The 27,993-nt window shown below is 42.1% G+C and overlaps 1 protein-coding gene and 1 long non-coding RNA gene across 2 annotated transcripts in view; one reads left to right on the top strand and one right to left on the bottom strand.

Annotated features, from left to right (window-relative positions):
* LOC134292570 (uncharacterized) overlaps window positions 1-12,411 on the top strand; it is a 64,009-nt gene extending 51,598 nt beyond the window's left edge. The window contains exon 4 of the long non-coding RNA XR_009999811.1: window positions 5,123-12,411. This is a non-coding gene — a long non-coding RNA (uncharacterized LOC134292570). The remainder of the gene's footprint in view (window positions 1-5,122) is intronic.
* acvr2b (activin A receptor type 2B) overlaps window positions 1-27,993 on the bottom strand; it is a 158,857-nt gene that overhangs the window by 44,166 nt on the left and 86,698 nt on the right. The gene's annotated exons all lie outside the window — the stretch shown is intronic.

Here is a 27,993-nt window from a genome sequence, read left to right as displayed (position 1 = left end):
AGGTATCCTGAGGAAACCATATATTGTTCCTGATATGTCACAGTAAGCCTCCATCTCAAAGACTTCCCGCCCAGTGCAGTCATAAGGGAGAACTTTCTCTTTTTGATTAATCCAACCTTTTTTTAAATAGTGTCAGAAGCGAATTGAAAGTCACTTCTAATGTGAGAAAATCAGCAGTCTTCAAAGATGTTGCTCAGAGGACCCCTGGCTGTGTTACCATCCTGCGGGGAGGCTTCTCTCATGTCCCCACATGGGAAGCTAGAGCTGACAGACTGGAGCTCACCCTGTCTTGAGGATTCGAATTGCCAACCTTGAGTTCAGCAGTTCAGCCGGCACAAGGGTTTAACCCATTGTGCCACCGGAGCTCCCACTGTTTTAGCTCAATTTTTAACTCCAGTTAGTTGGAAGCAATCCTATTTCCAACTATAGGGTATGCAGTTGGCTTGTTTCAAACAAATCATAATTAAGATTAATCACTGTGGAGTTCTGATATAATGCTGCACTGTGGGTTATCAAGAAACAAAAGCATCCAGTCTCCTCCACATAGTAATGATTGAAGATCGGTGTGTGCCAAATGGATCAGCATCCAAAATCAAAGTTCTATGAAACTTTGATCCCATCACAGTAATCCATGGTTTACTGAGATGACTATGTTGGCCTTTATCAATCAGCTGTGGGAACCCATGCAGTCAAAAATTTAAAAATAAAAAAGTAAGACAGAACATAGTTATTATCTGTGCTGAACGGCACTGTAATATGCGCTGAAACACAGTACCCTGATGTTGTATGCAGCTGTGTTTATTAGGGAATAAAAGGTTATAATAAGAGCATCTTTAGTAAGACATCTGCCAACCATGATATTATCCCACTTTGTCCTTCAATCAAAGGGAGAGGACGTCGCACTGTCAGATGTTCCAGAGTCACAAAATTAGGTCAAAGCACATTGTATGGAAAACCATTTGACGCTGCTAATTTCACTGTGTTCTGCATGGGAAAAAGTTGTAGAGATTGGAGGACGCTTTGCCATCTTCCAATAACTGCATACAGCAGTCGGTTGGGGAAATGTTCTTCTCTAAAACAGGGACCACTCATTACGTCTGTGTACAAACTGAGCCCAAATTATGAGCCATGAAAACATGGCTGTGTGTGCTAGTGAAAGGAAATGGAATCTTATTTATTTATTTATTTATTACAATATTTATATCCCGCCCTTCTCACCCAACAGGGGACTCAGGGCGGCTTACAATAAAACAGACATATAAAAACAGTACAATACACTATAAATCAGTTAAAAAATTAACTTACATATAACATTCATAAAATGCATTTATAAAATATAGATAGGCATGTACAAGTTTAAAAGACTGGGTCTGTCAATTGAGTTCCAGTATACATAATAGTAATTAATGCTGCTGATTCTTATTCGAAAGCCTGGCCCCACAACCAAGTTTTTACCTTCCTACGGAAGGATAGGAGGGAGGAAGCCTGCCTGACTTCAATGGGGAGGGCGTTCCATAGGCGGGGAGCCACTACTGAAAAGGCCCTGTCTCTCGTCCCCGCCAGCCGCACCTGTGAGGCTGACGGGACCGCGAGCAGGGCCTCATCCGACGATCTTAAGCTTCGAGGTGGGTCATAGCGGGAGACACGTTCGGACAGATAAGCTGGGCCGGAACCGTTTAGAGCTTTATAGGCTAAAGCCAGCACCTTGAATTGTGCTCGGTAGCTAATCGGCAGCCAGTGGAGCTGACGTAACAGAGGAGTAGTATGCTCCCTGAACGCCGCTCCAGTTATTAACCTGGCAGCTTCCCGTTGGACTAATTGAAGCTTCCGAACAGTCTTCAAAGGCAGCCCCACGTAGAGTGCGTTGCAGTAGTCTAAACGGGATGTAACAAGGGCGTGGACCACCGTGGCCAAGTCTGGCTTCCCAAGGTACGGTCGCAGCTGGCGCACAAGTTTTAATTGTGCGAAGGCTCCCCTAGCCACCGCTGAGACCTGGGGCTCCAGGCTCAACGATGAGTCCAGGATCACCCCCAGACTGCGCACCTGCGCCTTCAGGGGGAGTGTGACCCCATCCAGCACAGGCTGTAACCCTATACCCTGTTCGGCCTTCCGACTGACCAGGAGGACCTCTGTCTTGTCTGGATTCAATTTCAATTTGTTGGCCCTCATCCAGTCCGACACAGCGGCCAAGCACCGGTTCAGGACCTGAACAGCCTCCTTAGTGACAGGTGGGAAGGAATGACAGAGCTGGACATCATCTGCGTACAGATGACACCGGACCCCGAAACTCCTGATGATCTCTCTCAGCGGCTTCATGTAGATGTTAAACAACATGGGAGACAATACAGAACCCTGCGGGACCCCACAAGTCAACGGTTGTGGGGCCGAGCAGGCGTCCCCCAATGACACCATCTGGGACCGACCCTCCAGGAATGAGTGGAGCCACTGCAGGACAGTACCTCCAAGTCCCATTCCTGCGAGGCGTCCCAGAAGGCCATTGGTTCATGTTGTAGTCTCTGAAGCAGCATAAAACAAGCTCCTCCTATCTTCTTCTCCATATCCCTTTGGACAAATATGACCCTCCCAGCATTCACTTCTCCATGTTAAACATAACCAAATCCCCCTAGTCCAGTGGTTCTCAACCTGTGGGTCCCCAGATGTTTTGGCCTTCAACTCCCAGAAATCCTAACAGCTGGTAAACTGGATGGGATTTCTTGGAGTTGTAGGCCAAAACACCTGGGGACCCACAGGTTGAGAACCACTGCACTAGTCCTTCCTCGAAGACTTCATTTCCATTGTTTTGATATCTTGGTCATTTGCTCTGGACACATCCCATCTTGTCAATATATTTCTTGCTATTTTTCTCTGTCCAGTTCTGGTGCCCAGAATTAGACACAGTATTCCAAGTAAAGGGATGACACCAAAGCAGAACAAAATAGCACTACTACTTTCTTTGATCTGGAAATGCATAATAAGACTCATTCTTTTTAGCGGAGGCAATGCCTGAATGCTATTTCTTTAAGAAAAAAAGAGCCATTAGTACTGAACACTGAGACATCCTTTCACACGAGTTAATTAAGGGTCTCCCAACATCCATTTTGTATGATTTCTAAAGCTGGGTTTTCACATGCAATATGATTCTATGGCTCTTTTTAGCTTCCTTACTTCTATTTCTTTTTTCCCCCTCCTTTTTAATTTCAGTTTAAGTCAATTAGAGGTAAAGAAATTATTCAACAGGAATAAGATCTTTATTACTTTCCTTCTCCCAAGCTGTTTGTAAAATGAGCTCCCAGAAACAAAGAAAATTACCTTTTAAGAAGACATATTACAAGCAGCTTGGTTTGGTGGGAAGATGAGGTCAAAACTCTATTCCTTTGAATACTCAAGGAATAAGACGGTTTGTTTTATTTCACAAGGCAAAGAGAGCAAACAAACGGTCCTGTAAAAAGGGGATTGCAATAGTAAAAACAGGCGCTACATTCAAATCCACGGATTCTGCAATTTTAACAGCAGATAGAAGATTCAAAATGAAGCAATGGGACATGCTATTGAATTCAAGTTTGTGTTATACAATGATACCCTGAAATTGGTATTTCCTTTACAGTAATATCTAAGAAACTCCCACAGGTTTTTCTCTGCCTTGATTTCCAAGTAAATGTAATGGGGAAAACACAGTTGTAGCCTTTTCAATACTACAGCATTTATATTCAACCTGCCAAGGTGACCAATTCTACTGACCATAATGAATTGAATTAAAGGAATAATTAAGAATATATACTTCTTTTGGTGGTCAACAGCATTATTAAAGTAGAGACAGAGTCTGTGAACCACTTTGGCCAAAGTTTGCTCCAAAGTTTGCTGGAAATGCCAGCGTATCCTGCAGCTTCAGGACAGTCTGGACGGGTTCAGTTCTTGGCATCTCCACACAGAGAAGGAAAAACCACTGTCAAAAACTAGATATTCATCAGTTTACTGTCAACTGAAGTCATATTGTTATCTCTCAGAGGCACTTTAGTTATTATTCCTGGCAGATAATTGGATAGTCCCTAAAAGTAGATATTTGTCTTGAAGTTAGCCAGCCTTCCAATAATGGTGATCTAAGGTTTTTGGCTTGTGTTGTAAAAATATATGTGAACATGTGTAACTCTGACAAATGTCAGGACTTTTTGATATGAGACCAGGCATGGGCAAACTTCAGACCTCCAGGTGTTTTGGACTTCAACTCCCGTAATTCCTTGGCTGTTAGGAATTATGGGAGTTGAAGTCCAAAACACCTGGAGGGCCAAGGTTTGCACATGCCTGGTTTAAACTTATTCATTTGGATCTGTGTTGAGATGCACTTCTGTTGCATTCCTTCATTCAATACAGTTGTAACATTCACTCCCTCCAAATGTACAGATGGATCAGAATTGCCTGCCTTCCAAAGAGAGTGGCCACTTTACTTCTGCACGATTCACAGTTCTTTTGTTGCAACCTTTGAAACTAGGGCACATAGCAAGGCCAATGAGTCCCAGAGAAACAATGGGGATGGACAAATGTAAACCTCACGCCTTGTAAAGATAACTATTTCAGTCTGGAAGACTATTTCAACTTTCCTATGACTGTGAAATACAATGGAATTCTATAACCTGAACAAAAACATACAGGTTCAGAAATGAAAGTCCTAAAAAGATTTAGAATCACAGAATCGGAGTTGGATGAGACCTCGTGGGCCATCCAGTCCAACCCCATTCTGCCAAGAAGTAGGAAAATCACATTCAAAGCACCTCCAACAGGTGGTCATCCAGCCTCTGCTTAAAAGCCTCCAAAGAAGGAGCCTCCACCACAGTCCGGTGCAGAGAGTTCCACTGCTGAACAGCTCTCACAGTTAGAAAGTTCTTCCTAATGTTCAAGTGGAATCTCCTTTCCTGTAGTTTGAAGCCATTGTTCTACATCCTAGTCTCCACGGCAGCAGAAAACAAGCTTGCTCCCTCTTCCCTATCACTTCCCCTCACATCTTTATACATGGCCCTCATCATGTCTCCTCTCAGCCTTCTCTTCTGCAGGCTCAACATAATAATAATAATAATAATAATAATAATAATAATAATAATAATAATAATTCTTTGTTCTTTTTTTTTAGACATCACAGTTGTGGAAAAGAACAAGGTTTGGATCATTGATGTCGCCATCCCAGGTGACAGTCGCATTGACGAAAAACAACAGGAAAAACTCAGCCGCTATCAGGACCTAAAGATTGAACTTCATAGACTCTGGCAGAAACCAGTGCAGGTGGTCCCAGTGGTGATCGGCACACTGGGTGCCATGCCAAAAGATCTCAGCCGGCATTTGGAAACAATAGGCATTGACAAAATCACGATCTGCCAACTGCAAAAGGCCACCCTACTGGGACCTGCACGCATCATCCGAAAATACATCACACTTGGGAAGTGTTCGACTTGTGATTTTGTGATATGAAATCCAGCATGTCTATCTTGTTTGCTGTGTCATACAATAAAATAATAATAATAATAATAATTTATTTATACCCCGCCACCATCTCCCCGTGGGGACTCGGGGCCCAGCTTTTTAAACCGCTCTTCGTAGAACTTGTTCTCCAGACCTTTGATCATGTTAGTTACCCTCCTCTGGACACTTTCCAGCTTGTCAACATCTCCCTTCAACTGGGGTGCCCAGAATTGGACACTGTGATCCCAGGTGTGGTCTGACCAAGGCAGAATAGAGGGGTAGCATGACTCCCTTGAATCTAGACACTAGATTCCTATTTATGCAGACCAAAATCCCATTGGCTTTTTAGCTGCCGCATCATATTGTTGGCTCACGTTTAATTTGTTGTCCACAAGAACTCCAAGATCGTTTTCACGCGTACTGCTGTCGGAGGAGTTTATCAGAGGAGATGCTTCAAAACTACCCCAAATTGTTTTATAGCTACCACAACTGGACCCCAAGGGTAGTCTTAATTATTCTCCCTGTCATTTTCAAATATCAATATTGCAGATTCAATTTACTAATAATAGGGTGGCTGTGGACAGAAGAGAGAAAGACCAGAATAGACGTAAAAGGACAAGAAGATCCTGCAGATCCAGAGGTTCAGACATCAAGCAATTCGCTTTCCTGAGAACTACACTTCTGTTTGTTTGTTTTTTGGCATCTCATTATACCTGAATAATCAAAACATAGAAGCTGGAAGTCTTCTTGGCAGAAAGAAGCAGAAAAGAGAAACAAAATGGGACAATATGTCTTGGGGCTGCCAAGACAGACTGTGTAAAACATTGCTATGAAGTCTTCTATATAGACACGTCAAGATCCAAATGCATCCAGAAACACAATAAAAGAAAGCTGCTTTATTGCAACCAGTCACATATCCTGGCAAAGATTTTGGTAACTATACAAATGAGTTATAGGACATGGAGAAAAGATCTTAATGAAACAGCTGTAAAAATAAATCTGTCAGCAATCCATTCCCCTGGATATTCTCTTTCTAATCTTATGATTTAGAAGAATCTGCCTTCCACTGGTCCATCTAGCACAGGCATGGGCGAACTTCGTCCGTCCAGGTGTTTTGGACTACAACTCCCACCATTCCTAACAGCCTCGGGCCCCTTCCTTTTCCCCCTCAAGCCGCTTAAGCTGAAGCTTATTTTAATAATTTTTAAATAATTTTTCCTTTGAAGGGAAGTGGCTGGGATTTTTGAAGTGGATAGTGGTGGGTTTGGCTGGAGAGCATGTGGGGGCCTTTTCTTCTTTATTCTTGGCGTAAAACCCTCTTCTTCCTCCTTCCTATTGGTTTAAAAAAATAAATTTCAAAGGAAGGAAATTGTTGGGCTTCCCTTCTCTGTTTTCAAATCCGTCTTTCTCTATATAACTGGCCTTGGAAAATCTACTTTTTTTGTATTGCCTCTGGCTTGGTCCTCCGTCTCCTTTGGGCTGTACAATAGGATAGTCTTATTATTTGTTTTAGATTACATATATTTTTGAAAGCAAAACATTTTTGGGCTGCTATCTCTATTCAAACCTTCAGTCTCTCCCCAAAACTGGCCCTTAGGAGAACGACGAGGGTTGAATGAAAAGTAATGCCTCCACCTTCATAACTCCTCAACAGATGGCAGTACTAATATGTGGCAGGTATTGGCTTGTTCAATAGACTCTCCTCTACAGTTCAATTTGGCAGGAAGCCTTAGCACTGAATGGTTGAGTTGTTTAAGTGCGAAATATGGAACCCTGCGGAGGTGGTCGGTCAATGCGACTTAAGCAACGTGCGGTCACTGAATTCTTGACTGGAGAAGGTGTCACCCCAAAGAAGATTCTTCCGTTGTTTATGTTGATTGTGTTGATGTGAGTACTGTTTGTCATTGGGTGAACTTGCATGACAAAGAGTTGGACATCCTGTGACAGCAACCACCAAGTTTCACAAGCAAAAGGTTGACAGATTGATTCAGGACAATCGTATCACTCAAGAGAGAAATTTCAAGCATAACTGGCATTTCGCTAGAATGTGTGGGTCACATTATTGCTTTGCTTGTCTGTCGGAAGATCTGTGCACGATAGGTACTGTGAGACGATGTCGACGTCTTCCATGATGGCTTCTGAAAACTTGTTCATCATTGGCAGAAATGTAGCCAATTGTCTGGTGATTATGTGGAAAAGTGAATAGTGGTAGTTAAAGAGCACATTCTAAGGATTATTTCTGTGTTTGATTTATTAAAATATTCCCATCCAAACCGAAATAATGAAGGTGGAGGCATTACTTTTCATTCAACCCTCATATAATTATTTTTTCTCTCTAGTACCTTTATGTATAAAAAGGAAAAAACTGAGTGGGGGCGAGCCTCTGTAGCCCTCCCATTGCCACCAATGGTCAGAAAATTTTCAGTTTTTTTCATGCACGAGATGAAAATTCTATTTGTATAAGCACCCCGCTTTTGGAAATGGGGACAAATACGAAAATGAGACAAAACAAATGTAACTAAACAAAACTTACAGCGATTCCATACAAATGCACACCACTACTCAACAGATGTTATTCAGCCTCACCTTACGGTCCTGTTGTCTTTAATTCTCATCTCACTTACTGGTGATTTTATCTTCCTTACCTATGAATGAACATACTGTAGCTAATATGTTTACCAACTTCTTAGTCCACCAGAGGAGATAAATTATTCCCCGGAAAATTCATGCAATAATAAATAGAGACAAGCTACTTGATCAGCATGCCCATGGGATACCTGCTGCTGCCATGTCCTCTGGTGATAGGATGTTTATTTATTCCTTTGTGAGCAAAACCATCTGTAAACACTCTAAATTGTCATACACATGAGGCTAAGCTACAAATTTGCTGGTTCCGGGGCTAAAATATTATTTGCGATCCACTTTCTCAGTTTGCTGTCTTTTAGCCTTGGCATTCACTCTTTTGCCTCTGCAATTTATTGCACCCTGTCAGGTTCAAATGCATTTTAACTATAAGCGCTATCTCATTTCCAAACGATAAGCCGGATTCAACCACATTTGAGGCATCATTTATTATAAGTGTGTGAGAAAGTACATGCTGAACATTTATACCAATTGCTGCTTTTCCTATTATGTCTGTTTTAGCCTGTGGATAATTATGTAAAGCATTTTGAACATTCAAATGCAATATGAGCCCTTGGCATTATATATTATATATTTATCTGGATAGGGTTTTAAAAAAAAAAAGACACATTACTATATTGATGTATACTCGAGGCCATTCACAGTAAAAAAAAAAAAAAGATACAAAATCACAAAATACAGATTAAGTACTATCTTAAAAAACAGCAGACTGCAAACCAGGAGAATGCGTCCTGGAATACATTATTTGTTGTTATACATTAACGTTGTTGTTATTGGTGTTGTTGTTGTTATTATTATTTACTAACTTGGGTAGTTGGCGTTGCCCGGGTAATTTGAAAAAGTCAAATTTTAATTGGACAAAATGCATAAGGTTGTAGATTAACTACAACTGACATCATGCCAAGTAAACCCAGAGAAACTCAATCAGTACTTAAAAGTTTGTTCTGTTGGACAAGTTCGTTCTAGATGCATCATCGATGGGGTTCAGTGTGCTCTCTGGCTGTAGGGTAAACTACAATTCCCACTATGGTGAGTCAGTCCCCTCAAACCCCTCCAGTAGGTTGAGTTAGTTCAGGGGTGTTCTGTATGCCAAGTTTGGTCCAATTCCACCTTTGGTGGAGTTCAAAGTGCCCATTGATTGCAGGTGAACTATAAATCCCAGTACCTATAACTACAAAATGCCCAGGCCAATTCTGCTCAAAACCCGATATTCAAATTTGGGCACATTGGGCGTGCATGCCAAGTTTGATCCAGATCCATCATTGTTCGGGTTCATCGTGCACTCTGGTTGTAGGTGAACTACAACTCCTATAAATCCCTCCAAAGACCTCCAGTATTTTGCTGGTCATGGGGGATCTGTGTGCCAAGTTAGTGTTCTTAGATTGCAGGTGGATTATACACCCCAGTACCTACAACTCCTAGAAATCATGGTGAATTCTCCCCAAACCTCTTTAGTATGCTCAGTTGCTGATCAATTCCTCTGTTTGCTGTGTGCCAAAGAAAAGAATAGGAAAGGGTAAAGGGAGAGGCAGTGGGCAGGGTCATGCAAATTCCACAACAATGGATAGTCAGAAACACTGGGATGTCTGTGGTGGAGGAAAAACAGAACATCCAGGATGAAATTGTCTGCCCTACATCAAGATCTAATTTCCTAAGACAGCATTTCCTTCTCCTTAGCGCTGTCCAGATATAACCTCCCTGGTGTGGATGATGGGAGTTGTGAGCCCAACATACTTGGATGACGTTTGGCTGAAGGAACAGGATCAAATGGGCAATGGACAAAAAAAAAGCACAGATAAGAAAAAGCATGTGAAGTTGAGTTGACAGAATTGCAAGCAGCGTATTTCTGAGGATGGGATGAAAACTGCCACCACAAGAAAGAGCAAAGGTCACCAGCCAAGAACCTAGAACATGGTTTTGGAATTTCCTTTAATCAAACCACTTGAACCTTCTGGGAATCATCAACCAAAGAGAATCTTGCTCACTTTTGTCCCCGCTTCTGAAAAGGAGAACAATTTTGCTACCATAAAAAAGCAAGGATGGACTTCAATCAAACCCTGGAGACTTTTTTTTTGTAACACCTCCTCACACAAGACTCTTTCAAGTGAAATTCACCTTGGGCTAAAAGAAAACAAGGGACCAGAGTGAAAAAGGAAGCACAGCAAAGTCAAGCTTTTGTCCGGACACACTGGCCTCAAGGGGTCCAAAAGGAAGCCGAGGGATTCCTGAAATTCTTGGAGAGGGATAAAGACGCAAATTGAGTAAAAGAAGACCCTCGAGCACTTAGCTTCCACATTCCAGTGGCAAATTCTGAAAAACCCCCAAAGAATATCATACAATTAGCTTTGAATGTTAACACAACCACATCGCAACAGGAAACGTCCAGCAATTGTTCTTACTACAATAGTACTGGCATTCACAGAAAGAGAGAAAGGAAGCCAGACATTTGATGACTGTTTGTTTTGGAAGTGTATCCATGCTACCTTTATTTCCTATTGTTTCCTGTTATAATCCTGTCCTTTGTATTATTCTTTCCTCCCCAAAAAGCCTCTGCTTTCTTATAGTAACTCCTCTTACTGCTTTTACACCTGGAACATTTCCAAGAAAAACAAGTAGCACTATCTTCATCTCCTTCTAGAGTTTCCACAAAAAACCATCTTTTCCATCAAGCTTTTCAAGCCTCCAAAAACCTGTCTTACTATTTTCACCCATCGGTCATCTCTTAGGAGTATGAACTCACATTTCGCCAAATTGTCTGCTTGTTTCTGGACTCAAGTCAAAGTACCTTTAAAAGCCCTGTACGGTTTTGGACATCTGGGTAGAAAGAATGCTTTTTCCTGCAGTATAGGCACTCCATACAAAACATGAGACCTCACTCAAGAATATGCTTGCTAGGAATGTACTTAGAATACTGATACAAGTAGTATTTGATGAGACAATACTCCCCATAAAGAATGAGGTTCATTAGGCAGAAGTGCTCCTACATTTGGACTTAATGGTAGTGGCTACTAACTCTGCAGAACTTTAGGATGCTTCCAGAGAACGGATCTCTTGAGACAGTGGAGCACATCCAGTGGGTTACATCTATTACACATAAGTCTACCTTTAAAGAATGTGTGGAGGCTTCAGCTGTCCTAAAATGCAGCTACAAGGAATATACCACACCCATCTCATCATACCTCATCATACGTTTGATGAGTGAATTCTGTTGGCTCGACTCGGTCCTGATTAAGGTTTATGTATAAGGTCTTGTGGACGAATGGCTCAAGTATTTTATAATGTATGGTTTTAAATCTATTTATTGTATTTTGTTAAATTATCGAATTGTTTTAATTGCTTATGTTTTATCTTTTTGTATTGTATATTGGCATTGAATTTTGCCAGATTGTGAGCCGCCCTGAATCCCTTTGGGTGAGAAGGGTGGGATAGAAATGATGGAAATAAATAAATAAATACCTGTACTGGTTTCCAGTTAATGAACATGATTCAAAATGCTGCCAGTTACCTTTAATGCTTTAAATAGCTTTGTCTCTTTCCATAAGAAACACCACATTCCCTAATATATCGTATATGTCCATGGAACTAGTAGTCATTAAGCTTCTGCATTTCGGCTGAACCTCAATCAGTTTCTGCTGGCTCAATTCTGGGAGACCTACGGATCCGTTTTTGCACATCTCCTGAAAATGAGCAGGTTGTCAAATAGCCCTTTTTTGGTCTGCAGCCGAAAGATCTGGCTCATTGTCGGCAATGGGGAACTTATGAGACTCCTCTTTCCATTTCTGGAACCCTTTCTTATCTTGCCTTCAAGTGAGTCTGTGTTGGAGCAACAGGGTTAAGGAAGCATCCTTCCTGGGCCCCTTTCCCATCTTCCTTTCAAAGGAGTCTGGGCTTGAAGAACAGGGTTAAGTAAGCATCTGTCAGAAATATTGAAAGTTAACAATGTATTTTTAATTACAAAAGTTGGATAAGGCACTGAAAGGGTTAAAACAGTACAGTGACTCAGTTATACCAGCAGGTGGGTTTTTTTCGTGTCAGGAGCAACCGGAGTTGCTTCTGGAGTGAGAGATTGGCCGTCTGCAAGGACGTTGCCCAGGGAACACCCGGATGTTTTACCATCCTTGTGGGAAGCTTTTCTCATGTCCCCACATGGAGCTGGAGCTGATAGAGGGAGCTCATCCACACTCTCCCCGGGTGGGATTCGAACCTGGCAGCTTTCAGGTCAGCAACCCAACCTTCAAGTCACGAGGCTTTTATCCTCTAGGCCACCGGAGGCTCCAAGCAGATGGTTATATGCAGGTGTGTCTGTAAAGTTGTGTGAACGAGCTGTGGAGTAGCTGGTGGAGACGGAGAAAGATGAATGAATGAGTTGCTGTGTTAGTAGTTTGAGTTGTCCACAATAAGAAGATAGAAGAAAGAAGATAAAGCCTTGGATTGTGTAAGAGAATATAAGTCATTGGATTTATGGATTTATAATGAACTTTATTTATGTTAGAAGAAACCATATTTTGTAAATACTTCAAGAATGTTATTTTTGTAACAAGAAAAACTTCCAGAAGAAGTGAAAGACAAATTAACCTGGTCTGTCTGTTTTTGTTCTTTTGGTCATTTGCTATCCGCTGCTGAGTTACATTGCTGCTGTTAAGCTGTATTACAATTTCTTTATGGGACGGGTCTTTTGTGTGTAAGCCCACTTGTCCAATGGCATCCTTTCTGGGACTCTTTCCTTAGCTTGCGTCTGACATGTCACACATTCTTCTATTCTGATTGGCCCAACAGGCAGGGTTGACAAGGAAACCCCATGTAAGCATCACGCAACAGCCTCTCCACATTGCATGGTGCCGAACAGGGGAGGAGGAGCCGTGAGCGATTGCCACGTGGTCCTGTAATAAACAAAAAATGTGACGGCTAAGTCCTTACCATTATGGCCATCTGGCCAAGCTGAACAAGCCGGACTGGCCGAAGGGAACTGACCATCCAAATCCATACACAAGCCTAATACTCATGGTTTAATTCACTCACTTCCAGCAAAAGATGGCCTATGTCCATCCCTACTAAAGCGAGACATGACTGATGGAGATGAAAAAAAGGCCTTCTCTAATAGCCAAACCCAAATGATGGAGAACCTTGCATCATTCAATTTGTCTCTCACTCCATTTGCTACTTAATATTTAATTTATTTGTTTTACTTTTTCTGTTCATTAAGCTTTTCTTTTTATTACTACTACTGAATCACTTTTTGTTTTCTTTCTTCTGGCAGGAGAAGACCTTTTTGGTTACACAGGCTTTTGACTATTCCGTGAAGAAGGTCTTTTAATTTGAGAATGCTGCATGCTGCATCCTCCTTCTCATTTTAAAAGTATTTTAAATTAATATTATAATATGATTGTTTTAACTGTTGCAGCATCTATTGTTTCAACTGGATTTTGTTTTTCTCTTGTGCATCATCTTGGACCCCACACTGGGAGAAGGGCAGGAAAATAAAACAATAAATATGTCCTGCTCTGTTTTATATGGTGAAGTTTATTTATGAGTATTTGCCTTCTAAGCTAGTCTTTATATAGTTCAGGGATTTATAATGTTTCATTTTAACATGGATGTGGTATTTTGGGTCTTGTGAGCAATTCTGAATAATGTGGATGTACTTAGAAGGACGGGATATCAATCTCTAATTTAATTAATTGCCTTAACTTAGTAAGTCAACAGGACTGTAGAAGTCAAGCACACTGAAGTCTTCAAAGTTTAATACCCACTAATTGCATTTCTATGTTAACCGATTTCATCTCCCTTGGGGAACTTTAACAAGGTAATACACATGAGCAACTACTTAAATGAAAAAATGTCTGCATGCAAATATTCTTGCAAGCAAGCATCATGTTCTAGAAATCCAGGTAAGAATGAGGGGCCCAAGTTTGCCCAGGCCTGGCCTAGAGATTCCAAAAGAGGTGTTCCTAAATAGTTCCTCCAACATTAATGAAGGACACTGGCCATAGAGTCGCACTGCAGGACCTAGAGATTCCTGGAGATAGCATTTTTTAATCAGATCTGTGAATAACCCAAGCGTGCAAATGTGGAGGGCATCTTATATGCGGACAAAATTTAACTAATTTACGACACCATAAAAATCATCCAGCAGCATTTGGAATGAGGAAGTATCCAAGGACTCGGCGTCACAGTGGATGATGAAGCAGCTGCTCCCCCTGTGGATGGAATGGAGCATAGCCTCAAGAAGCTGGAAGCTGGAGAAGGTTAAATTGCCTCTGTGTCTCTGTCTTTATGTTCATATGGCATTGAATATTTACCATGTATGTGTACATTGTGATCCGCCCTGAGTGCCCTTCGGAGTGTTAACGGTGGAATATAAATACTGTAAATAAATAAATGGAGCCTTCGGTGGCTCAGTGTGTTAAAGCGCTGAGCTGCTGAACTTGCAGACCCAAAGGTCCCAGGTTCAAATCCGGGGAGCGGAGTGAGCGCCCACTGTTAGCTCCAGCTTCTGCCAACCTAGCAGTTCAAAAACATGCCAATGTGAGTAGATCAATAGGTACTGCTCCAGTGGGAAGGTAACAGCTTTCCATGCAGTCATGCCGGCCACATGACCTTGGAGGTGTCTATGAACAATGCCGGCTCTTCGGCTTAGAAATGGAGATGAGCACCAACCCCCAGAGTCGGACATGACTGGACTTAACATCAGGGGAAACCTTTACCTTTACCTTACTAAATAAATAAATAAAATATTTCATGGAAGGTCATACTTTAAAGGTAAAAAAGCACTCACATTCCAGAGCAGCATCTGATTTGAGTAAGTTAGCTTACTGGGGTAGTATAGTTCCCCGCAGAAGCACCAAGTCCTAAATTAACAGCTAGAGCAGTGTGGTTTCTAACTGGGTGTTTTGAACTCTGATAATTCAGTTAACTGAGGACAAAAGACAGCAAATCTGTGATAAGATGTCTCTCTCACACACACATCTAGGCGCACACGCATGCACGCTGAATTGGCCATCTGCTTCCAGGCTCCTAGCATGCATAAACAGGCTAATCCTTTTAGCCATATGCACGGTGGCCCTTCTCCAAATCCCATGCCCTGAGCAGCATCCCTGGGAAGAAGAACGGCAACACTAACCTCACAAAAGGCTGGTCACTCACCATTAACTTGTCTTTCTGAAAAGGGAACACAGTAATGGAGATGGATCTCTGATTCATTCCCTGCCCAGAGTATCCAAGCACGGCAGAGGGCCTTGGCACTGGCCAGCCCTTTCTTCTTTTAATTTATGCCCTGCCCTGTCCCAGGGGAACAGGGCCCTCTTTATCATTAACTTAAAAACACACACCCTGATATATCACCAAATGAATCCACCCACTAATGAGAAACTCGTCCTTTCTTGTCCTGATGGGATTCTAGCAGACTTACATGATAATGTTTTCAGCTAAGCCTCGGACTGTGCTGTATTTTTTGAGGCACAGTTTTACATTATCTAATAAGAAGACACCACACATACGAAAGCATTTCCCAAACCAGATTTAACAACTTTGAGTCTCCTTGTGGAGAGAAAAAGCAGAGTATAAATAAACGTAATAATAATAACAATGAAGTGAACCGAGGATACAGTTGTAATGTATTTAAAAACACAAATTTAAAAACTTGGCATTATACTAAATGTCCTTTGACCAGAAGCTGACCACTTTGAGTGCTTCTGATGTTCCTGTAAGGCCCTCTATTGTGCATGTGACAGACTCAGACTGCATTGTAATAGGTGGTCTGGAGTTTGTTCTTCTCCACACTTGCATGTCGTGGACTCCACTTTGTAGCCTCATTTCTTAAGGTTGGCTCTGCATCTCGTGGTGCCAGAGCACAGTCTGTTCAGCGCCTTCCAAGTCACCTAATCTTCTGTGTGCCCAGAAGGGAGTTTCCCATCTGGTATTAGTCATGGTTTGAGGTTCTAGGTTTTAGCCTGCCACTTTTGGACTCTCGCTTGCTGAGGTGTTCCTGCAAGTATTTCTGTAGATCTTAGAAAAATATTTCTTGATTTAAGGCGTTGGCGTGCTGGCTGATATCCAAACAGAAGATTGGCCAGAGATGTCACTGCCTTGGTCCTTTCATTATTATCTGTTACTTCCTGGCGAATGTCAGGTGGCATAATACCAGCTAAACAGTATAATTTCTCCAGTGGTGTGGGACATAGGCATCCTGTGATAATGCGGCCATTATCATTAAGAGCCACATCTACTGTTTTAATGTTGTGAAATGTATTCCACACTGGGCATGCATATTCAGCAGCAGAGTAGCCAAGAGCAAGAACAGGTGTTTTCACTGTATCTGATTGTGATCCCCAGGTTGTGCCAGTCAGCTTTTGTATGATGTTGTTTCTAGCATTAATTCTGCAGTGTAGATGCACCTGTTGTCTCTGTCCCATGGATCCCCATCTCTTTACCTTCTTGCACTCTTTTCTCAGCTTGTTTATTCCTCACTGACAAGAGCCAGCATAGTGTAGTGGTGTGAGCAATGGACTACTACTCTGGGGCCCAGGGTTCAATTGCTCACTTGTCCATAGAAACCTACTGGGTGACTTTGGACAAGACAAAGTTTCAGCTCCAGAAATTCCTGTAGCTCAATGATTCCCAACCATTTTTGACCAGGGACCGCTTTGACCAGGGACCACTATCCAACATTAGTACCAAAAGTGTTACAAAACAGTTTTTGGTCAACTTTAGATTTGGTTTGGTGTTGATTCAGAAATCCGCATTGGATAAACCACATCAGCTCTAGTTTCTGATCCAGAACATATGCCATCCAATAGTCGCTATCTGCTCGCCCATAGAAAACCATACTTAATAATCTAGAGCTGATTTTCCCTTCATATCTCGCAGACCTTATTTTTGGTCTTGAGGCCCACCAGTGGGTCGCGACCCACAGGTTGGGAACCACTGCTGTAGTTGGTTTGTCTTGGAGTCTCCATAAATCAGAAATGATTTGAAAACAAACAAATAGCAACAATAGCCATGCAAATAGAATTCCATGGAACCTTCAATTTGATCTTCATTAATTAACCATTCTAAATCATGAGGCTGAGAAAGACTGAGCAAAACTATCCTGGGTATAAACCCACATAAAGGTGAGAATTAGATTCTGGGTTGAATAGTTATCCATAAGTTAATGGTAAACACCATCCAGTCAATTTATTCAGACAGCTGTTATTTCAAAATTCCTGGGCTCCAAGATGAAAAGCCTAAAGAACCAAGAGCAAGGAATATTTCACACTTGAATTCCATAACAAAAGGACTTCGTATTCCTATATACAGATCAGATATTTTAAAGTTAGCAAGAACAACAATGAAAGCAACACTGAGGAGGAAGAAAACATTTCTCACAATCATTTCAAAATGCAAATAGAAAAGTTCAGAAAGATTGCAGCTTGCAGTTGTTTGTATGTCTCTCAGACAAAGCTGACATACATACATACATGTATATCGGAGCACCACGGAACGGTCCTTGAGGACATCCAAATGAATGGCAAACAAAATCCTCTTGAGGGGCTCATCTGCTTTCACTGAACATTTGCATCACTGTCTGGGTTTTCTTTTCAAAAAGAGGTATTAGCGCTTCCTTGACCGAGACTGAAAGATCCCACTTGAGCAACTTTCAGAATGCATTACCATTGAGCAAGGGCTCTTTTGACAACGCTCTTTTGCCTTTTGAGCCAGGGCTACACCACATGTTACATGCAGCTGTGTGCATCTTTTCTAGGTCTCTCCCCTCTTTTTGAAAAACAGAAGGCACTCAAAGCAGGCCCCCAGGAGCTGTGAGTTTCAATGGAAGAATACAAGTGTTGACAGGGGAGAAAAACACAACTCTCCTAGCTATTTTATGGCTCAAAATAGCCTCCCCAAGCTATATTTCTCTCCATGGCATGAAGCACGTAAGGCTGAATTCGATTTATTTTTTTAACATTAGGGTGTGTGTATACATATTCACTCAGATTAAATCAATAGATCAAGTAAACCTTCAGTTGATTCAGCAATATATACTGTACCAATGTGAATTACTAAGATAGCTGAGAGCTGCAGTCCTAACTGTGCTGTTTGGAGAAGTCCTGGGGCACCATTTCCATTTCATCAGCTCACATCCTAGGACATTATTTGTAATACCCGCACTAGAGACTAGAATTTGTAAAAGTATTTTGGATGACATGTCCCAGACACAAGAATCTCAGTTATCAAGTACTGTAGTCCAGAGAAGTAAGTTTTAACAAAGTAAATAAGTGTGCACAAGTGGGTGGTTAGTGGGAGAGAAGGACCCCTGGCACATGCTTTAATATAAAGTAAGAGGCTGCTTGGGATACATTTTCAGAAATGAAAGCTCCATGTGCACCAACTGTGTTTTTAAGTGAGACTTATAGCACAGGTAGGGAACATGCTTCACTTAATCATTAAGTGTTCTTGCAGATACCGTCCTTGTAAAATGTCATTGTAAATCCAGGCTCTCCACTTCTCTCTAGCTGTGGATAATTTCCTGATAATGAATCCTTTGCAAACTGGAAATTTCATCTGGACAAGGCTAAATTACGAGGATTCCTGTCTCGAAGACAGCTTCAAAGTGTCCCAAACTGCACCCTAAAACAGATGTCTTCCCTCATCTGGAAAAGACTTCCAAAACTTGCTAATAATTCTTTTAGACAACAGAAACATACGCAAAGTCTACTTAACAGGCCAAAAGGAAGTGTCCAACTATCTAACAGGCATCATGCTGGATGGTTCATCAGGCTTGGCTGTTGTTGTGTGTTCCTTCAAATCAAGTTCAACTTAAGACTGACCTATCATTGGGATGGAGAACCTTCTGATAGCAACACCAGAGGCACTCCAAGTGGTCAGCTACTGGTCAAAGGACATTTAGTATAATGCCAAGTTTTTTAAACAACTTTTGTTTGTGTTTTCAAATACATTACAATTTTTACCCTTACCGGTAGTTCACTTCTGACACAGTAAATAAATAAATTGCAATTTTCTGGGCTGAGAGTTTATGATTTTCCCACAGTAAATTATTGGGTTTCCATGGGCAAGTGGTGCATTGAACCCAGGTCTCCAGAGTTATAATGTAATGCTAAAACCACTACACAACATTGGCTCATCTGGGTGAATAGTGCATTCCTCAATCTCTTCTATCTTGCATAATTGTTGCCCCTGGTTTTCTAATAGGGCCTTGGAAAACAATAATCAATTTCAAGTGTCATAACAAGTAGTGATTCCCAGTAACATAGACGGATTTAAGCAAGACAGCTCTATCAATAACTACTAGTGGTTGCAATTGTACTGAACCTCCAGACTCTGTGACAGTTTGCCATTGTATTCTAGTTCATGAGGAACATGATCTATAGATGGTCCATTCCCTGCTTTTGGGTTTTATTGCCTCAATGACAACACAGCTAATAGGAAGCAGTGGCTTTGCAATAATCTGACTAGCCAGTTACTAGAGCTCCACAAACTAAGCAAATCTTACACACTTACCTTGCTACCCAGAACTGGCTATGAATTTTGATGGCCCTTTTGTCAAGTTAAGGACGCATCTCAACTCTGGGATTAATGCAGTTTGACACCACTTGAACTGCCATGGCTCAATGCTATGGGATGATGGGAACTGTGGTTTGGTGATGCACCAGCACTCTTTGGCAGAGAAAGCTAAAGACCTCATAAAACTACAACTCCCATGATACCAAAACCATGAACCATGGCAGTTCAAGTGGTTCTGAAATGGACTAATTGTGCAGTGGCGATGCAGCCTAATTTTGTTTCTTTTTCTTCTATTTCACTTATTGTTTTTGGTCTTTATATTGTAAATCACTCTGGCAACAAACAATAAAAGAAGTAATATGCACATAAGTCTTGAAAAGTCATGAGCGCAACAGCAAGGAAGGTTTCATGGGAAAGAGAGAACACAGAAAACATACAGGGGATGGAGAAAGTCAGAAAAAATACTTTTGGATTAGAAAGTGCTGCTGAGAAGATTCCTAGCCACGTTTATGTTGCTGGACTGCTGTGGTGGTCCTTCAGATATTTTTCAGTTCCTATACTTGGGCGATCCCTCGTTGTTCGAGTATGATGGCCTTCCAAGTGCAGTGTCTTGGTGGTGGATACATAGGTGACTGTGGAGTCCTATTTTTGACCCACATGTTCTTCCGCAGTGAGGACATTGGTTTCCAGGTGGAAAGCAGTAGCGATCAGGGTTGGCTTGATGTACCTTCCTCTTGGCACGTTCCTCCCTTAAGCCCTCCATTCGTGCCTCTTCAAATTCCACAGCACTGCTGGTCACAGCTGACCTCCAGCTATAACGTTCAAGGGCCAGGGCTTCCCAGTTCTCAGTGTCTATGCCACAGTTTTTATGGTTGGGTTTAAGCCTATCTTTAAATCTCTTTTCCTATCCACCAATCTTCTATTTTCTGTTCTTGGGTTGGGAGTAGAGTAACTGCTTTGGGAGATGGTGATCAGGCATTCGGACAATGTGGCCAGTGCAGCGGAGTTGATGGCGTAGGAGCATTGCTTCAACGCTAGTGGACTTTTGCTTCTTCCAGCACGCTGACATTTGTTCGCCTGTCTTACCAAGAGATTTAGAAGATTTTTCAGAGGCAACGCTGATGGAATCGTTCTAGGAGTTGAGTGTAACATCTGTAAACAGTCCACGTTTGTTGTATGTCTTTCGGGCTGTGTGGCCATGTTCCAGAAGCATTCTCTCCTGACGTTTCGCCCACATCTATGGCAGGCATCCTCAGAGGTTGTGAGGTAACTGTGTTGTGAGGTACCTCACAACCTCTGAGGATGCCTGCCATAGATGTGGGCGAAACGTCAGGAGAGAATGCTTCTGGAACATGGCCACACAGCCCGAAAGACATACAACAACCCTGTGATCCCGGCCATGAAAGCCTTCGACAGTCCACGTTTCACAAGCATATAACAGGGTTGGGAGGACATCAGCTTTATCAACAAGCACCTTGGTCTCCCTACGGATGTCCTGATCCTCAAACACTCTCTGCTTCATTCGTAAAAATGGTCATTCAGATGATTTTCAGTTCCCATCATACGGATGGTATAAATTAAATACATAGGAAGCCTATTACGATGTAATTTAGAGTATAGATTGCATTAAGTGCAAAATGCAAATATACTCTGAAGGTACGGTGTATTTGTTCAGAGTATACAGCCAGTACTACGCGGTTTGATTTCGCCAATCCATACTTTGCAATGACCGTTTTTCTACTGATCGGCTCTGCAACAGAGATTACACTGAAAAGCGGCAAAGCCTGAGCAGAAGGGCCTTTGTGAGCCGGGCCCATCTTTCCTGTCAATTTTCCTTTGAATTCTCTCACACAACTGGGAGGCATTAAGGGCAAAGACAGCTCATATCCATGAGAAGAGGAGAATAAGCGAGAGGAGAAAGAGAACTGGCCATCTGCTCTGACATCTCTCGCATATTCTTCAAACAACCTTAAGAAAATCACTGACCCTCACTCGATCCAAGCAGTGGCCCTGCTCAATTCAGCAACAGTTCCTCCGCTCCCAGCTTTCCTGACATGCAAAAAAGGCTGTAAGAATATCTGGAAGAAGATGTATTTTCTTTTAAAATATGATAAAGGTAAAAGAAAGCAATGGAAGAATATCTTCAGTTCAACCGTAAGGTTGGAGCAAGAGTTCCACCGACCTGTCTTATACCTTCTCTAATTTTGCTGCCGAGAGAACAAAACTTTGGAGCCAGTTTTAAGGAAGCAGAAAGGAATTATTTGAACAGCTCACCCCCTGAACCACATTAATCCCCCTTTTGAACAGAAAGAATCGCCGTTCAGGGAAAGTTTTACTTTTCTGTATAAAAAAAGATGCTAATGTGCCAAAGGAGCATGAACTGATACAGTGACAAATCTTTTTTCTTCTACATGCTAATAAAGCGGCTTCTTCCTTTATCCTAGAGAGTTGTTCTTCAGCAATGAGTTTGCCATGAAAGGCTCTCTTGGGATGAAACAAAATATGGTGAATATGTTCCGAGGCTTCCCTTGCCTCCCAGATGACCCAACTGAATAGTGCTGAAAAGAAAACGGAGCCTGAAAAGGGATGGGAACCAGTGAGGAATCTGAAGGGGCGAACTAACAAGGGAAAGGGCGCCTGGGAATTTATCTGCATCTGCATTGCCAAAAAAGTAAGGATATTCTAAATGTTTCATCTTTGCCTTCATAGGGACACAAGAACCTACTTTGCATCAGGTCCAAAAAAGTACCTTTTCTGAGTTACCAAATTTAGGTAATTATAAAATTATTGTGTATATACCACACATGGTCAAACTTGTGCCTTCCAGGTGTTTTGGACTCCAACTCCCACCATTCCTAACAGCCTCAGGTCCTTTCCTTTTCCCCCTCAGCCGCTTAAGCGGCTGAGGGGGAAAAGGAAAGGGCCTGAGGCTGTTAGGAATGGTGGGAGTTGGAGTCCAAAACACTTGGAGGGCACAAGTTTGACCATGCCTCATCTATACTGTTGAATTAATGCAGTTTGATACCACTTTAAACTGCCTTAGCTGAATTATTCAATCCCTTTCTATCTATATACTGCCCTCTTGTGGCTACACCTCAGCATTACATACATAAGCAAGTAGCTGATTTATTTTCTTTGACGGGCTCTCGCCCCAAAATGGAATGCATTCTGTTGTTGAAATCCCACAATCATTTTAGGTTGAGTAAATATGGACATGTGTGCCATGTCTGGTCCAGGTCCATCAAACCATGCAAAAGCCTTTGTGGTACAAACAAACAACAACAAACAAATCAACATTCATACATACTTTGAGGTATGTGTGTGATCACACACACGTACTTACAAATTTCCAATTCCAGATGAGATTTTTATCACAGAAAAACTGCTGAACTGTTTTAGTCAATTCAACACAATCCGAAAATGCTTTTTCCTTAAAATGCTTTTTTCTTGTTGCTTTCACCAGATTAATAACAACATCAACATCATCATCATCATCAACAACAACAACAGCAACAGCAACAACAACAGCAACAGCAACCAAAAAAACCTAGAATTCTTACAAGGACTTTCTCAGTTGAAAGAGCATGGCATTTCCTCAGAAAGAAAAAAAGTACAGTTCTTCCAAAGGTTAAACACTTCAAGAGGTGAAAGGTTTTCTGGACCGAACCTGTAATCAATGTATTAACTGACATGAACATTTCATGAGCCAAAACACAACTGAACCCTTCTGCAGAAAATAAGTCATCTTGCAAAAATAACTTTTGCAGGCATTTTTCTTTTCCCATTCATTCTAATAGTATGAAATGGTGACGGGGAAAGATCTTTTCTCAGTAGCGCAGACACATTTTGCATTCTTCTCATCTGAAATACTTTAGTTAAATCATTGAATTGACTCATCTTTTTTCCTGTTACAAAAGACAACTACAGATCCATCCACACTGTAGAATTAATGTAGACTGACACCACTTCAATTGCTATGGCTCAAGGCTATGGAGGTTTCTGAGCCCCCAGTGCTCTTTGGCAGAAAAGGCTAAATGCCTGTCAAACTACAACCCCCAGGATTCCATAGCATCGAGCCATCGCAGTTTAAGTGGTGTCAAAGTGCTTTAATTCTGTAGTGTAGATGTACCTTAAGGCAATCACAAGCCAGTGTTGCAATGGCACATGAAGCAAACCTATTTTCCCCTTCCTTTCCCTCAAAAACCTGCTTCAAATGGATTCTTCAGATTTCTGGAGCAGGTTTCGGCAAATAGAGGTGGGACACATGAGCTGATATTGCATGTTAGCTTCTGGTCAATAATAGCGAAGTGTATTATAAAAGAAATACAATAGAAAAAATAGCCAAAAGATAAAGCTACAATGTCAGGACAGTTGCATCTTGTGTGATAGATGGTTGGTGATCTCTTCCTTAAATTGTCATCAGAAAGGTAATGATAATTTCCCTTGGAAAGGAGGTTCACAATTGTAGTGCCACCACTAAAAAGTCCTTGCCTTGTGTGCAAAGTCACTGAATATTCAATGGACCAGGGACTTCTGGTACTGTTCTGAGCATTCAGGGAAGGAGAAATTTTGAGAAATGTCTGTTAATGGGCTCCACGTGATCCATGGACCCAATTTTTGTGGCTCTGATAGTTGTTTGATAGTCCTCTGAATCCCGAAAGGATCTTCTCCATTGTGGCACATTTTGAGGGGCAATTCTCCACCCAAAATCTGTACCAAAACACCCCCAAGAAACTTAGAAACCCACCTGGGTGCTGGGAAGTGGGGTTGTGGAAAGAAAAATGGGGCTCATTTGGACTTTAAATGGTAAAGATCAGCACTAAGTGGCTTTGGGCACAAAATAAAGCTCAGCCATCTCACTCTCCATTCTGAGATCTACATCATCCCTTGAAACAGATGCATTTACTTTTATATTGGGGCTAAACTTCAGTTTAAAGTTCATCGCGATAGCCTCTGGCAAAGGATACTTAATTTTAAAAAGGAGTGGGAGGAACAGTGGCAGCATCTTAACATCAAATCTTACGCAGCATCTTTGGCTCTTCTGCAGAGAGAGCGTCCAGATACTCAGCACTTCTTCCAGGCCTTTTTGGCTGTGGAGTCACTGCCGGAGTGAGCTGCAGCCAATTCGCCCCAAGCCAAAGTGAACTGGCACAACTCACTATACACACACAACCTCGCTCCCTCTCTCCCAGTCAAAACGCCTACAAAGCCGGAGTGTTTTCTTTGGCTGATCCAGCAGACTAGCCTTACTATTTTTGTGAGCTTTCCAAGCACAGCGAAGAAGAGAGTGATGACAACCTTAAAGGAGAGTATGATTAAAATGTGCACTTGTTAAGCAAGGGAGTTCAAGCACAGACTTCTTCCATTTTCACTTGCTGGGAGCAGAAAGTATGTATCAGCCAACAACCCAATGAACACTGACAGATTTGTATGAAATGTACAACAAAGATGCATCTCTCGTACTTACTGAACCTGGGAAAAACATGAACCATTTGAACCACATCACATCTACTAGTACACTCAGCCCTGCACATTTGTAGGTGTAACCTTTGATTAATATGTTATCCCTAGAGATTTCTAAGTATTCTATGGTAAACTTCTGTGATAGAAAACTTAGAGATCACACTTTTCTAGGCATTTGTAAGTCTGGCAGAAGTTGAACACTTCACTAGACATTTGTAAATTGACCTTTTATTTGTGTTAGGAGTGACTTGAGAAACTAAAGTCACTTCTGGTGTGAGAGAATTGGCTGTCTGCAAGGCTGTTGCCCAGGAAACACCCGGATGTTTTGATGTTTTTACCATCCTTGTAGAAGTCTTCTCTCATGTCTCCACATGGAGCTGGAGCTGACAGAGGGAGCTCATCAATGCTCTCCCTGGGTTGGATTCGAACTGGCAACCTTCAGTTCAGCAACCCAACCATAAAGGAGCCCCGATGGTGAAGTGTGTTAAAGAACTGAGCTGCTGAACTTGCAGACTAAAAGGTCCCAGGTTCAAATCCCGGGAGCAGAGTGAGCACCCGCTGTTGCTCCAGCTTCTGCCAACCTAGCAGTTCAAAAACATACAAATGTGAGTAGATCAACAGGTACCGTTCCGGCGGGAAGGTAACGGCGCTCCATGAAGTCATGCTGGCCATATGACCTTAGAGGTGTCTACGGTCAACGCCGGCTCTTTGGCTTAGAAATGGAGATGAGCACCAACCCCCAGAGTCAGACATGACTGGACTTAACGTCAGGGGTTGAAACCTTTACCTATCGTGTTGTCAAAGGCTTTCATGGCCGGAATCACTGGGTTGCTGTGAGCTTTCCGGGCTATATGGCCATGTTCTAGAAACATTTTGGAAACGTCAGGACACAATGGTTCTGGAACATAGCCATACAATCCACAAAACTCACAGCAACCCAGACGTGGACATTACTAGAGAAGTATTATCTCAGGCAAAATAGTTTTTTTCTAATGTTGTGGGGACCTATTGTGATGGTGTGGTCTTTCTCCATCTTCTGCTATCCCCCACCTTTAAAAAAAGTAAGGATTGAATCTGGGATCTTTTGTGTGCAAAGCATATGCTTCACCACCCAGTTGCCCCCTCCCCACTTGCCACCCATATGACACCTTTTACATCTCACACAAACTCTTTTGTCCTTGCCTTTAAAGCTCCCATGACCTTCTCCCACCCTACCATTCAGCCTTTGTTTCTCGTTATGGCCCTACTCCTGGCCTCTGCTCCTCCTTATCTCTGGGTATTTGCTATGTGCCCTTTGGCTTAATCCTCATTCCCAGGCTACAACGTAGATCTTAATACATGTAGCTGTCTTTGCTGGTATTATCCAACTCCTTTCCTCTTCTTTCTTTTCCCTTCTTCTCCATTACGCTTTTCAACTGAAAGGCTGCAAATTCTTTGGACATGTTTGCAAATGTAACTCTGTTCAGCGCCATATGTATACCGATGCCAGTGTCCGCAGTTAAATAATTGTCATTAGCAGCCATCAATACAAATATTAAAAAGTTGACACTCTTTTCCCAGTCTTTATTCACATGAGCATTCAGAAGTTGAAAGTTGCTTCTAGCGGAGCAGTGGAGACCAAGATCTCCAATGGAACAATGGTCGATGCCAGGTTTTAGTCTGAATTTTCAAGGAAACATTGAAGGTGCTGGACATACTTTGGAGTTCAGAACCTTGGATAAACTCCTTTAAAGGTTAGGCAAAAATCCAAAATGGATTTTTCTTTCTACTGGCTTTAGAGCTATCGCTGATGGTAAGGTTTATTTCTACTTAGCCATTCATAGAGTTTAAGCAGTGGAGAAGAAACTAAAGGACTCTTCCCTTAATACATTTCCCACACTGCTTCTTCTTCATGTAATGGCTGCATACTTCCTCTCGATTATACATGCTAGGAATTGTTTTATCTGGAAGCACTGTGCATTTCGATGTGTGAGAATGCACACAGAAAGCACAACGGAGTGACTTCTCCCTTTGTTATGGCCTAAAGGCCATTCCCCGAACTAATTTCATTCAGCCAGTTGATGGTTACAATGCTGCAGCTGCGTGATGCTGTTAATTCTTTCCTTAAGCCAAATCTTCACCTCCAAAGAGCCAGCTTGACCCCTGTCCTTGCCCCTGTGCCTAACAGTCGAAAACTTGCAGGTGGTTCAGCTTTAGCTGGTTCAGGAAAGGTTAAATGCAAAAAAATAGAGATCATCCACATCTTGGGTAATTCTGAGGAACAAAAGGCTCCAGTAGTGGTTGTAAACCAATATTTCTTGTACAAGCATATTATTAAAGGCACCACATCCATTCTGCTTTAAGAAGAGACAACGTAAATCACCTACTGCAGTTTGAAAGGAGCTTTAGCACAGAAGGTTAACCACCAGCTGCAATAAATCTTGCCAGTTGGAAAGTTGGCAGTTCAAAGCCCGGGTTGGGGCGAGTGCCCAATCTTCAACCCAGCTCACTGTCCACGTTGCAGATTGAAAACAGCTTCTTTTTTTTCGTGTCAGGAGCAACCGGAGTTGCTTCTGGAGTGAGAGAATTGGCCGTCTGCAAGGACGTTGCCCAGGGGACGCCCGGATGTTTTGATGTTTTACCATCCTTGTGGGAGGCGTCTCTCATGTCCCCGCATGGAGCTGGAGCTGAAAGAGGGAGCTCATCCGCGCTCTCCCTGGGTGGGATTAGAAACCTGGCAGCTTTCAGGTCAGCAACCCAACCTTCAAGTCACGAGGCTTTTATCCCCTAGGCCACCGGAGGCTCCTATTGAAAATAGCTGTGAGTAGATAACTAGGTCCTGCTTGAGTGGGGAGGTATTTTAACGGCACCGTAAGGAAATACCAGAAAAATGTTGCTGAAGGAGAAAGTCTGTGAATGGGGCTCTTCGACATGGAGGATGGAGCGACAACACCCTCC

The sequence above is a fragment of the Anolis carolinensis genome, chromosome 6 (assembly GCF_035594765.1).
Source record: "Anolis carolinensis isolate JA03-04 chromosome 6, rAnoCar3.1.pri, whole genome shotgun sequence".
Lineage (NCBI taxonomy): Eukaryota > Metazoa > Chordata > Lepidosauria > Squamata > Dactyloidae > Anolis > Anolis carolinensis.
The sequence above is the reverse complement of the archived record's forward strand: the minus strand, read 5'-3'. Positions and strand labels throughout refer to the sequence as shown.